Below are 13,521 nucleotides of genomic sequence, written 5' to 3'. Positions count from 1 at the left end.
CAAACTGTTCACTTCTTCCTGATGTCTAGCTACTTTCCTCCACTTACACGTGTACCAGGGATTGATATTTAGTTTCCATTGGATACTGATTCACATTCCTCTGTACCTGATGAATATAAAAAAGTGAATTTGTCACATCACTACTAAAAATGTACAAATGGTATTAGCATTTTTCCTGCAGGTATCAGCATCAATCTGATAATTAGAAAAGGTCTTTATGGTATTTAGACCAGTCTACAAATGGATTAATTTTGAAAGTTTTTCTTGTTTGCTAAGGGTGGTATAATAGTTTTTGTTTGTTTTTGTGAGTTTTTATTTGTCCTTTCATATATGTAAACAACAATAAATTTAAAGTACAAAAAATCTTTCACCCTCTGCTCTCCAACCATTTGACATCATCATATTGGTAACATATCATATATATGATGTATCATATGGCAGTTCAGTAATTTGTGTTACAAAAAACAACAACAATCTGAATGTATCAGTCTTGAATCTTCTGTGTCCAATCAGTAAAATCCTTTCCCTTTTTCAAATCTATTTCAGGTATGTCTTCCACTGTTCCATAGCTTTTACAAAGATCTCATAACACAGAATCTTTTCTACTTGCAGCGCTTATTCAAATGATGGAATACTAAAATCAGTTGTGTAGATGCTTCAGTTTGGTAGCAGGTGAATGCTTTGATAGTGGCAGAGCAAATCATACAAATTAAAAAAAAGATGGCAGACCTTGCATGTGGCTGACCAAAGTTTCAAGGTTGTAGCTCTATAGATGTAGCTGTGAACTGACCACACTCCAAAGATTTTTAGTAAACAAGAACAAATTTGGAGGAATGCACTAAGTATGCAGCTAAAGCAAGGTGGGATCTGTTGGAGACTTTTTGTTTTGGAGGGAATGCATTGAGTTCAAATATTTTTCCATTCCAAAATGGAATACCACAAAAAGCAAAAAATATCAAAATTTCCTGCAAAATAAATTCTGGGGGGAAAACAATCAATTTTTGGTCAATCAAAATGTTTCATTTCAATAAAAACGGAATGTTTCATTCTGGTTTTGACTTTTATTATTTTAAATTATATTACATTACATTACATTACATAACAACATTTAAAGAACAATTATAACGAAAAGTCATTTCTAAATGGAAAATTAAAATGTTTCATTCTAGAAAGGGGAAGGTTGAAACAGAATGTTTTGACCTTTTTGAAAAGCTTTTTCTCCCCAATATTTATTTCAAAACACACTTGTGTTGAAATTGTCATTTATGCAAAACATTTAGCTTTCAACGAATCTGCATTTTCTAGGGGAAAAGATTCAGTCAGAAGATTTCTGACCAATTCTAGAAACAATGATTAGCTTTGAAAGTTCAAAAGTATGATGTGATAGAATTCCATATCAGATGTTGCCCCATAATTGTAGACACGTTGTCAAGAGCACATCCTATGCTTGTTTATATACAATCAGATGATCAGACTTACACATGATCTATAACAAGGAATAAGAGTACATGTGAATGTGATAAGTACATTTCCTGCTGTATCACCAGAAATACGAGATGAGCTGGAAAGAGAAACAACTAAGGGTGAAACATGACAAGCAGTAGTACAAGGTACAAGTAATGGATGGAGAAATTGGCATTTCTCATCAGCATATAATGAGGAGCTTTCCATGGTTTTGGGAGTACTCATGAAAGATATAAAAACAGTAGTTCCCACAGTGGTGAGAAAAGCTTTGTTAAGTCACACCAGTAAGGAAAGGAGCATTAAGAAAAGCTGAATTCCCAGTGTGGGTAATAGAAACATTTAGAGCCTTGAAGATGAAGATAAGACACTTGAATACAATATATTAAGAGACTAGACAGTGATATGGAGACAAGGAAAAGTGTGGTGATACAGCTGGAGTGTTAGATAGATAAATAAGGTAATTTTGGTGGGAAGATGTTTGATAGACCAAAGGAGTTTAATGTGAGAATCAGGGAGGCCAGGGAGCTGGAGAGGATGGTTGAATTATTGATGTTGATAGAGAGTGAAATGAGGGGAGATTTTTTTTTTTTTTGCATGGTGGGAAAGCTCTGTTTTTGCTGTGTTGCATTTAGCCTGAACATGTAGGAAACATTATTGATGCATACTTACATACACTACTGGACCAAGAAGCAGAAGCTACAGGTAGAAGGTTGATTTAGGAATAGCCAGAATAGTGGTGTTAATTGAAGCAATGAAAACAAATACAGTTACCCAGGACTACAGTGTAGAAAGAGAGAAGGAGAGGCAATTAAGGAGCCCTCAGGAACACTGACAAAAAGCAAGAAAGGGGGAGGAAGAGGCATCTCTGAAGGAGGGACTGGTGATGCAGAAGGAGAATCAATTGAGTTCAGAAGTACAAAAGATAGGGAAGAGAGAGAAATGGATGAGAAGAGGCAGTGGAAGGGGATCATGGAGAAGAAGTCTGGGACTTGGTCATAGAAGGCCAATCTGTTAAGTGGAATGGACAGAAGTCTGATTTCAGAGGATCCCAGAGGGCATTAGAGAGTAAGCTGCGGCACTGGGAATGGAAAGAATATTTAAGGAACTCAGGTATGAAATGGAGGTGAGTAGTGATGGCTGGAGAGGCAAAACATAAGATCGGCCATACTGGGTCAGACCAATAGCCAATGGTCCATCTTCCCACAGTGGCCAGGTGCTTCAGAGGGAATGAATAGAACAGATAATCATCCACAGAGGAATTGTATAGAACAGAGCATAACGTCATGCTGGAAAGCAAAGGAAAAGAAGGCATTTGGGAAGGAGAGATTGAAATTAAACACGGAGAGAGGATATCAAGAAGGGAGAAAGAGAAGTCAGCAGCCAGTAGAAGACAGGGTCTAGCATTGAAAGAGTAGTAGACACCTTTCAAAGACAGTGACAGGATGAAAGAAAAGCTTGTGGTGGGAGGGGAGGGGATGGCAAGTTGAGAGAGGACTCTTCTTATGCAATATTTCACCTGTAAACTAGGAGAAAGCAGGAAAGCTTATCTGAACATTGCAGAATCTCAGAAAAGGTTCTGTTGCAGGCATGTCCAAAATGGCTGAAGGCATATGTCATACAGGGAGATGTTACTATTTTTTGCATAACAGTTCATTCATCCTTAATAAAGATATTCAGATGAAGTTCACACATACAAACACACACACTTTCATCTCTCAATAGCCAAATTTTATCCATACATACAATAAAATCTTCCATATACCAGATCTGAATTTGGCCCTGAGCATAGCGTACATACCCAAGAATCACCTGGAATATGGAAAATTATATTGTATATATGGGCAAAATTTGGCTATGAAGAGATGAAAGTGTGTGTGTTTGTATATGTGAACTGCCTATGAATATGTTCATTAAGGATGAGTGAACTGTTATGCAAAAAAATAGGAATTTATATCAAATTGTCCTTGCATCTTCAACTGCAAAACTGAGATCTGACCTTCCACAGCTTCCAGAGGTTTCACAGTGTGGAAAATAGCAAACCTTTTTTGATGAAAAGAACTGTAGAAAAATGAGAGGTAATTAATATATTATATATCTGTTAAACATTTGGATTTCTCACCATCACCCATCAATTTAAGCTGTTTGAATGAGTGGTTAATTTAACCTATACATGCCTTTAAAAACAAGGTGAGTATAGAGTTTTTCTTATCAAAGGATTTTAAATTATTTTTATACCTTTTGTGTATCACTACTAGAAAAGTGGTAACTTCTCAAGCTTTAGGAGAAAAAGAAACAAAAGAAAAGCTTTTAGATGCCCACAGTAGGTGGCATCAGCCAGTGACCTACCTACTAATAAGGCAAATGAAAGGAAAATAGCCTGAGAGGAACTAAATACCGGAGAGCTAAATTCTTGCGGGGGAGGGAAGGGAGAGGGAGGGAGAGCAAAGGCAAGTGCATTTTGTCTAAACCACTCTAAATAAAAAGATCCCAAAAATACATAATAGTGGTACAACAGGAAGCAGTATACTATTGTATTTATATACTGAAGTATTGCTTTGAATACAAAAGACAGGAAGGCTGCAGGGTCTTTAAACAAATATATATAACACAGGAAGGAATCAATAACAGTCTCCACAATCATTAGGGGCCAGTCTTCTTCCCAACACAATCAGTCATTGATCTTGGGCAGTTGGGCCTCAGTTCTGCAACGTGATCCATACCTACCGATGGGGAGTCCCTTTGAAGTCTTTAGGGCTCCGTATGGATGGATGGTCCATTCCTGTTGATCAGATTGTAGAATCAGGGCCTCATATTGGAACTAGCTGGAGACAAAATATTCAGTAAATTAAACACAAACTCAGAAGCATAATTATAAACACCATGCTCAACTCCTTTGGATATATATTATTTTGTTACCTTTTATCTAACCCTTTCTCTCTCTTCCTATGTTTCCCTGAACTAATTAGACTCTCCTCTTCCCCAGAAACCCAACTGTACTTTCTGCAGTGGCTTTTGGCCTAACGGCCATTTTCAACTCACTTTCTTTTATAAAAAAATAAATGTCACTCTTAACCAGCTCCCACTTTACTTTGTACCCATTTCCCAAACAGACATAGTATTTACTGTGATATTGCTAATGGTTACAGGATCCTTTAATATGCTTGATAGCTAGGCGTAATCTAGTTTTATTTAGAATGATCTGATAAAGTTACCCAGCAGGGGTGGTGGAACCAAATGGACTACAACCCCTGCAAGAGAAATACTGGGAGGGCTGAGAAATGTTTCTGCCTCCACAATATCTGACAGAGGTGAGAGCAGGACATGGAGGAGGCTGTCACTGTGCACGAGATTGGGCCAGCTGCTCTGCTCTTTCCATCTTCCAGCCACCGCAGGTGGAGACCCGTGGCTGGGAGGAAGGGCAGAAGCATGTGTGGAGGGACCGTGGTTGGGAGGGGGGAGTGAACAGGGTGATGTCAGCACACAGGACACCAGTTGATGAGGGCAGGGGGGAGCCCCGAGAACTGGGTCCAGCTGCCATGGAACAGCTGTAGGAACTGCCAGAACACTCTTTCCTGGCCTGGAACTGGCTCTCCACAACAGAATCTCAGTAGCTCCCTGCATTTCCCCTCCTACAGCTCCACCCCTGCGTTCACAGTGAGCTTCTGCCGTCTCTGTACCTCAGAACTTCCTCAGCCTTAGTACTAGAATAGTGTCACGGGCGCTACCATGGTTGTCAGTGTGGGGGTCTCTTTTTCACTGTAATGCTGAGATTCTTGGGTTGTGTTGCTGAAAGGTGTTCTGCAGCAACTTCCACTTCTAGTTACATTGGGTTTACACCAGGCAGAATTTGGTCTTTTTGTGTTTTCAGAACAGTGTAGAAAAATATGTAAGACTGAACTTGTTTAAAACATGCAAATATGTTAAACTATGATTGTTTTAGGAGACACAAAAGAGTTGCAGTGTCAATGTTTCCTGTAAGTTCACTAGCAAAAACTGTCTGCATGCAAAATTCTTGCCTTTTTGTTTGGTCAGATTCCTGGAGTGTCTTCCCATGGCTTCAATGACTTCTGGAAATTTCTTATATATCCCATGCCATCAACAAGATTCTTTCCCAGATTTCTTAGACATTTTTAATTTGTAACCCTTAGTTACCTGCTTCATCTATTCTTTACCTCTTATCCTCCTCCCTTCTGTTTTCACACTAATAGGATTGCTGGAATCCACCTCCTAAATTAAATCAGCCAAGTCACTTCAGTTTTGATTGTTTTATTCCCATGGATTTCAGTTAGCTGCTGTAGAACTAAAACACTGTTAAATCAAAAATATTATACACTCAATTGTCGTAAATAACAATGCAGTGCAAAGAACTTAAGTCATAAACATAAACAATCCAAGATGAACATGTGCTTCAAACAGATGCGGCTTTATTTCTGTCCAAATAGTTTGGATAGCCTGTTATAATACTTCAAGTTGCTGTTTATAAACGGTCAAATGAACATTTTTCAATAATATATGTCCCTTCTGGTTCCTTAATGATTAAATATAGTAGAACAATAGCCATTTAAAATAGCAAAAGAATCTCTGTGTTTTTTTATTGTTAGAATTGCTAAGATAGGAAGAGTTGTGAAGCTCTGTATAAGATGGTAATAGAAAAATGCCCTGACAACAATAGATCCACCTGTAGGACTTGCACAATTTGTCAAAAAAAAAAAAAATCACTGCACTTTTCAAATTTCCTTTTGAAGGGCTTCTTGGAAAATAACCAATGTCTATATTATTTTCTTGTCTCAGTCTTGTTAAGCAGCTCGTGCCAGTCTAAATGCATCCCTCCTGCTCCATTCTCCTGGAGCTATACAGCTCTTTTCCTGGGCCTGCAAAAGGGTTCTTTTGCAAGTTTTGTAGCTGTGCAGAACTCCTCTGTCCATGCTCATAGAATGTACAGACCCTCAGGGTTCAATAAGAAGCTTTCACATGCTTCCAAAGAAAACGTGGCAGAATAGCCAGCAAAAAAAAAAAGAGTTACTGCACGACAGAGAAACTCAGAAAACAGACACTCACAGAGACAACCACATCCATCACCAGGCCCCATCCTCCACTTCCAAGCTTTTAAGTCCTAATGCACTTGGGCCAATTAAAATACACACATACAAATCCAAGTTCACAACTGATTTTTCTTCCACTATGGCAAGTGGCCAGCCTGGCTTAACAAAGAAGTCTTCGGTGAGCTTAAACACAAAAGGGAAGCTTACAAGAGGTGGAAGCTTGGTCAGATGACTAGGGAGGAGCATAAAAATACTGCTTGATCATGTAGGAGTGAAATCAGGAAGGCCAAAACACAACTGGAGTTGCAGAAGGGTTTCTACAGGTATGTTAGTAACAAGAAGAAGATCAGGGAAAGTATGGACCCCTTACAGAATGGGGGAGGCAACCTAGTGACAGATGATGTGGAAAAATCTGAAGTACTCAATGCTCTTTTTGCCTCTGTCTTCACAGACAAGGTCAGCTCCCAGACTACTACACTGGGCAGCACAGAATGGGGAGGAGATGAGCAGCCCTCAGTGCTGAAAAAACAGGTTCAGGACTATTTAGAAAGGATGGACACGCACAAGTCCATGGGGCCAGATGCACTGCATCCAAGGGTGCTGAGGGAGTTGGCTGATGTGATTGCAGAAAACTCTCGGCGATTGGGGGAGGTCCCAGATGATTGGAAAAAAGAAAATATAGTGCCCATCTTCAAAAAAGGGAAGAAGGAGGATCCAGGAAACTATAGACTGCTCAGCCTCACCTCAGTCTCCGGAAAAATCATGGAGCAGGTCCTCAAGGAATCCATTTTGAGGTACTTGGAAGAGAAGAAGGTGATCAGGAACAGTCAGCATGGATTCACCAAGGGCAAGTCATATCTGACCAAGCTGATTGCCTTCTATGATGAGATGACTGACTCTGTGGATGTGGGGAAAGCAATGGATGTGATATACCTTGACTTTAGCAAAGCTTTTGATACCGTCTCCCACAGTATTCTTATCAGCAAGTTAAAGAAGTATGGGTTGGATGAATAGACTATAAGATGGACAGAAAACTGGCTAGATCATCAGGCTCAACGAGTAGTGATCAATGGCTCAACGTCTAGTTGGCAGCTGATAACAAGCAGAGTGCCCCAGGGTTCGGTGCTTGGGCTGGTTTTGTTCAACATCTTCATTAATGATCTGGAGGATGGGGTAGATTGCACCCTCAGCAAATTTGCAGATGACACTAAGCTGTGGGGAGTGGTAGATACAATGCAGGGCAAGGATAGGTTACAGAGTGACCTAGACAAATTGGAGGATTGGGCCAAAAGAAATCTGGTGAGGTTCAACAAGGACAAGTGCAGGCTTCTGCACTTAGGACAGAAGAATCCCATGCACAGCTACAGACTGGGGAGCGACTAGCTAGGCAGCAGTTTGGCAGAAAAGGACCTGGGGGTTACAGTGAACAAGAAGCCGGATATGAGTCAACAGTGTGCCCTTATTGCCAAGAAGGCTAACGGCATATTAGGCTGCATTAGTCGGAGAATTGCCAGCAGATTGAGGGAAGTGATTATTCCGCTCTATTCGGTGCTGGTGAGGCCTCATTTGGAGTACTGTGTCCAGTTGTGGGCCCCCCCACTACAGAAAGGATGTGGACAAAAAAAACATGGCAGAATAGCCAGCAAGAAAAAGAGTTAGCTACATGACAGAGAAACTCAGAAAACCGACACTCACACCCCTGTTTTGTGCATGCAGTTACCCATTTTGCATCTATACATGAAGGTCTTACATACTCACAACATATTTTGGGTGCACTTTAGGGGGTCTTTTCAAAATTTGATCTCACCTGGTGATGGCTGCCTAAGCAGGAAGGTGAAAGACAGAATAGGAGCCTGAATGACTAACTCATACTAAGTTTTGTGGGGGACCCAGTCTTCTTAATTTACACATGTGTAAATCAGGAGCATCTTTTCTGTAGTCAATAGAGTTACACCACATTAGAATCAGCATAAGTGAGCAGAGAAGCAGACCCAGTACCTCTAGAACAGGACTGTGGAATATTGACAAAGATGAAAGGAGGAAATCAGGTTGGTATTTAGTCTGGGTTATACAGAAACTTCAGTCTCTAGGTCTATAATACAGCACTAAAGCTACTTAGAAATTAAATATAAAATGTATGTGGTTAGAGTCAGGCCCCTTGTGATTAGATTCCGGCCCCTTTGTGCTGTTCCAGACACGAAAAGGGTTGTAAAACAGTTTTACAACACCTGCCCCAGCCTCCCAGTGCAAGCAGTGGGCTGTTCGTATAGCCAGAGGACCATACATTCCTGCAATCCCTACACATAACAGCCCTTGGGAACCATTACCAAGTGGTATCATTTAGAGTAGCCCTGAGGTGTGCCAGGTACTGTACTAACCCTCAGTGACCCAGGGGTTGGGTGATGTACATTATCCTCAACCAGCCCAGTTTCTTTGGGTCTGTAATCTGCAACAACGTTTATAATACAGTTTGCAACATATCATTTACTGTAAATTAAGCATGTAGAAAAATCACACAACTCTCTTTAACACTATACAATGTGCTGTTACTAGTGTGATTTAATGGATGATCAATCATCCACATATCAGGGATGATGTAAACCTGATGTTAATTTGCTCTTTTCAACTCATGCATGGATCTCATGTATCAAGAAAAGAAATATCTACCAGGAATGTGATAGTACTGGTGTGCTATTAAGTCCCAGAAAACATTCATAGAATCCAAGTAATAAGGTAGCATCAGTTTACAGAGCAACTTTTCAATGGCATTTTTCCAAGTCTATGCTACTGGTCAGTATGGGTTATACTTTGCTTTCATGGCCAAATATGTCATGCTTGACATGCCATGTCAGCTGCTTCCTTTGTGTGTGTGTGTTTTAAAGAGAGGAAATTGTTGATACAGCTGTGAAAGGATCTCCTATTCTTACTTTTCCAAGGAATTGCCTCTAAATGATATTAGCCAAAGAGAGTCTGTGGATCTCTGAGGATGTTTATTGCTTAGCAAACATTACATGAAGTAGTCTCAGAAGGTCTACGGTGTTGGAGTGTGAAGGATATTTTCCTCCCTAGTCATCTTCTTTTTTTCCAGTCTCACTTTATGCATCATCTGATTCTAGGGTGTTATCCCAGGCATCCGAATGGAGCAGTCTGTTCCCCACTCGTACCATCAATGGAGCCAATTCTATTTTCCTTATTCAGGAAAAACTTTGCCACACTGAGGTCTGAAAGATTGGGCCTGCGAAGGGAGATAGCACACACACATTGCAATGACTTATGGAAGTGAGATGGTTCCTGTGAGGTCATAGGACTTAAGCAGGGGCAGCAGGAGGATCCTGTATTTCAGTCATCTCTCACCCAAGGGCTAGGAACAACTGCCATAGTAGGGAGATGGGGACATATTGTTTTGTAGTCACTGACAGAATAAGAAGAACTCTATTTTGCCTGGCAGGGGGTTGCAGGTTGCTCTTCTGCTCCTACTTGCACAACAGCATTATAGCTTGCACAGGTGTGCTGTTGGATCAGGATGCACCATCCATAGAGATGGTACAGTGTCAGCACATCCCCTGCATGCCAGGAAGCTGGAGAAGGAATTATGCCACATAGTTGCCCTGGAGTGGAGCAGCTTTGAAACTATCATTCAGTGGCACCATCTAACCCTAAGGGGGAAAACTAACCACCTCTGCCCAAACTGAAAAATGCTGCTATGCAAGTAGGAGCAGAAGAGCAACCTGCAACCTTCTGCCAGGCAAAATAGAGTTCTTCTTATTCTGTGAGTGATAACAATACAACTTTGACAGCAATTACAGTAATAATAATAAAAGAGAAGCTAAAGAATGATGGCTTCTCTGAGGTGCTTTTAACCTTAAGAACACCATTAATTTTTCATATTAGTGATAAATTCCATGAATAGAAATCTACCTTAAAACAAGCAAACATTAAAAGACATCAGATATCCAACTGACATGATGTAATCTTATTTCCAGAGACTGCCATTAAAATAATGTAAATCTGCTTGTGTGAATTAAATCCATGCATAACTAGATATGCTCAACATACATATCTATCTCTGTGTCAATTTTAATATTGGCATACATGTTAATAAACTCTGAGGGGTTTAATTTAAGTCCACTCTAAAAATATCAGTGTTCAATTCGGAAAGTGTGCACAGGGTAATTCTGTGAAAGGACTTCCGGAAGAAAGTGAAACCCAATCATTCCAAGGGTCTGGAGGCCCGAAGGCAGAAAGGTTCTGCTGTGTGGACAATCAGGTGATGCACACCCCATGCAGAGAGACTAGCTGGGGAAGGTAAGGTCATGGCCAGTGATTCCATACGATTATGGATATACTAGCTGAAACCGCTTGCACGGGGGAAGTGCAGGAGTCCTGGATGTTAGTGCAGCCATAGGCAGCTGGTGCTCCACAGCTAGTAGGAGGGATAACAAGAATACCTGGGGGAAAAGGCTGTGTCATGCTACTCAAATAGTAGTCAAGAATTTGGCTCTAGGGAAGCAATTTTTCCATTGTCCACTTAATAATTCTTTCCACTAGATTGATCACATAGACAACATTTTAGTGAATCATACATAATGCTTCTAGACATGTACAACTGCATCATAGTCAAGAGACACAGGAGCCGCTATATTACCTGGAAATTCCCTTATGCCAGGAGACTGGTTGAGTGGCCTCTTACACCAGTTTGGTGGCTGCTTTGTGCAGCTGGAGCCCAGGCAAGGAGTACACAGTTTGTGATGGACAATTTGTGGAAGTAATCACTGTAAATAAATGCTGCGAAATAAAGCATAAAGATTTTTCATGAGCTAGTTTTCACCAAGTCATCTGAATAAGAATCAGAAAGCTATACATTTTGAAGATTGATACGAATCAGATCAGAAAAAAATGTTAAGTGGGTAAAATGACTTTGAGCCCTATTTTACAGATTTTTGGGGAAAATGGTAAAAAAATAAATTTCTTCTGTTACCAGAGTTTTGTGCATTTTGCAAACAGCATTATTTGTTCCCTGGATCATACAAGGAAACAAATAATCACAGAAAATGAAGGGACATATTCCACTGTTGAATGCACAGACATCAGTCCCAACAGGAGGCACGTGATGCACATCCAAGGAAAGAATTCAGCCCTATGTAAGAATATTCTAGCCTGAATGTGATATTCTGGGCAATATATCTTTTTAAACACCAAAAATAAAGAGGTGCTTATACAACTGCTGTCTGTGGTAGGAAGAGCCCTGCCATTGGTGGGTGGGAAAGCAGCAAAGGTGAACTTTCCACAAGGGGCCAGATTCATCAGTACATTTTGGCTGCGTTGCCTCACTCTGACTATGCAAAGCAGCCATGAACTTTATTTAACTGGCTAGAGTGCAGTGGCAAATTTGGCCCAAATTATGCAGCATAGAATAGTTTCCACAATAGCTTGAGAATGACTGCATTGCAACTGAAGCAGTGGGGCCATTGTCTGGGCTTGTTGGAGGAAGGTAGCAGTGCTTTTTGATGGGGTGGGGGGAAGAAGGTCAGAAGCTGCTGCAAAAAGGTGGGTGGGAGTCAGCTTGGGGACACTGACTCATCCCCTGGGAATGTAAGGGGGGACGCTTAAAAGGTGCAAGCTTGGGGTGCTAGAATCCCTTTCTCCAAGCAGCTGGCAAGGCAGCACCCACCTTCCCTCCCCTCACGGTGTGAATATCAGGTTGGGTTAGGACCTGCTGTGGGCATTGCACTAGTCACTCCTTTTTATGGGGGCTGAGAAGGAGTTTTTCCCTCATCATCATATTGGCTTAGGCAGAGTGGGGCTTTTTTTTGCCTTCCCCACAGCAGGTGCCAGGGAGGACCTATAATGGTAAGGAGGAATAGGGGCTAGGCTATATGTCGTAACTTATTTTGTAAGTGTAGGGCAGATGTGCAGTGCAGCTACTCCACAGGGAAGGCATCCAGTGACCAGATAAATGGCCTGATAAAGGACTTAAAAAGTAGGTTCTGGTTAAAGAAACAGAATGAAGGGGGACAGGGGTGAGAGTTCCTATGACTGGTACAGCAGAGAGCTAACTCCCCTTTCTTATAGCCCACCTTAACCCTACTATGGGAGGGGGAGGGGGGATGGTAACGTCCAAGCCATGGGTTGGCCAGGGGACCTGGATGGAAAATGAAGGGGACCTGATAGAATCCCCGGGTAGTTATTTGAATGAACATGGAGTTGTCTGCATTGTACGATTTTATCTGCTCGGTGATCTCAGATATCTAATAATAAAGTAGCGGCCTGATTAAATCCATATCAAGTGTCTCCTGTCCTTCTTTTGGCATAGCCAGACAATTGGTGATCTTTCTAAAAATCTGCTATACTGTTCTTGGTCTTTTTAGAATTTGCTTAGGGAAGAAACAGGCAAAATTCTCTCTCAATAGGTTTGCCTGATATATTTTTCCTTTGTTGTCCCACATATCTCCCTGCCCATCTGTCGGAGACTCAAGGAGAGACATTCCCAAACACAAATCCATTAGATCTTTAGATGCTAATTGTTTTAAATTGATTATAAAAATTGATTACATGTATTTTTTATTTGGCTTGGAACAGGACTGGATGGGGCACATGCAACCAGACTAAGTTGTGGTATTGGTCCTATACTCATTGACTTTAATGGGGCACTATCCAGCATGCAAAGAAAATCCTGAAGAGCTTCTCTCACACAAGTTATTCTATGTCAGATATTAAGGCAGTGCCTTAATTTAAACTGAGAGCCTCCTAATTCTGCCTTCTACTGCAATGAGCTGGTACGACTGCACAAGGCACTGTGTTTGAGCAAGGAGAAAATAATCTATTTTATCTGTATATAGCCCAGAGGCCAGGCTCTTGCTTGGAAGTATTTACTTTGTTTGAACTTTAGAATCAACTTTTTTTGTAACCAAATTTTTGTAGCCTAACTTGTTCCATTTCAGGCAACCAGCATTAGGATAAAGCAGAGTTTTTAAATATCTGGCATATCTTTGACAGCACATGTGGTAAATATGGA

Source organism: Emydura macquarii, unplaced genomic scaffold (assembly GCF_026122565.2).
Source record: "Emydura macquarii macquarii isolate MOO-44397 ecotype Brisbane River unplaced genomic scaffold, CSIRO-AGI_Emac_v2 contig_18, whole genome shotgun sequence".
Taxonomy (NCBI): domain Eukaryota; kingdom Metazoa; phylum Chordata; order Testudines; family Chelidae; genus Emydura; species Emydura macquarii.
The sequence above is the reverse complement of the archived record's forward strand: the minus strand, read 5'-3'. Positions refer to the sequence as shown.